A 416-nucleotide genomic window follows, 5' to 3' on the forward strand; every position below is an offset into this window, starting at 1 on the left:
TTTATAACGATCTAGTTATCGTTAAATAGTTTCTAGATTTAGATAGAACTAGAAAGATAGTTAATTTAGTAGTCTAATATAGTAAATTATATAGCTATCTTACTTTATAGTACTCTACGAATTTCTTTAGGGAATAAATTAATTAAATTAGCTTTACCGCCTATAATTATACGTTAGTAATATAATAATTAATCTAAGAGTCGATCTACTATTAATAAGATTAGTCTACTTAGGACTAATAATAGAAATACTATTCTCTTAGGTAATTAAAAAGAGTCTATATATATTAATATTATCTAGAATATACTAGTACTTAGTATATAGTACTCCGCGAATTTCTTTAGAGAATAAATTAATCGAATTAGCCCTACCGCCTATAGTTATACGTTAGTAATATAATAATTAATCTAAGAGTC

Source organism: Exophiala dermatitidis (assembly GCF_000230625.1).
Source record: "Exophiala dermatitidis NIH/UT8656 unplaced genomic scaffold supercont1.2, whole genome shotgun sequence".
In the NCBI taxonomy this organism is placed as follows: domain Eukaryota; kingdom Fungi; phylum Ascomycota; class Eurotiomycetes; order Chaetothyriales; family Herpotrichiellaceae; genus Exophiala; species Exophiala dermatitidis.